This window comes from Frankliniella occidentalis, unplaced genomic scaffold, assembly GCF_000697945.3.
Source record: "Frankliniella occidentalis isolate FOCC.00 unplaced genomic scaffold, Focc_3.1 Scaffold277, whole genome shotgun sequence".
In the NCBI taxonomy this organism is placed as follows: Eukaryota; Metazoa; Arthropoda; class Insecta; order Thysanoptera; family Thripidae; genus Frankliniella; species Frankliniella occidentalis.
The window spans coordinates 6,251-6,532 of record NW_026267403.1 but is presented as its reverse complement, the minus strand read 5'-3'; positions in this window follow the sequence as shown (position 1 = coordinate 6,532).

Here is a 282-nt window from a genome sequence, read left to right as displayed (position 1 = left end):
CTTCTCGTGCATCACCTCTTGTTCCATTCGGCACGGGCGCCAACATTGTCGAGCGAGGGCCTACCCTGCCAGTCCGCCTGGCGGCCCCTGTTTCATTGTTTAGAGGCATATCGCGAGGACGCAGCGAAGAGTTAGTCTACTTCAGTAGTTGGCTTGTTCGTTTCAACAGAGGTGAGGTCAATTACGTAGGCACTATCAGTATCAGATTCATCCAAGTTCAATTTCATGGACACCTTGCATAAAGGAATGTCAAATTTGCTGATGACATACACAGCCATCAGA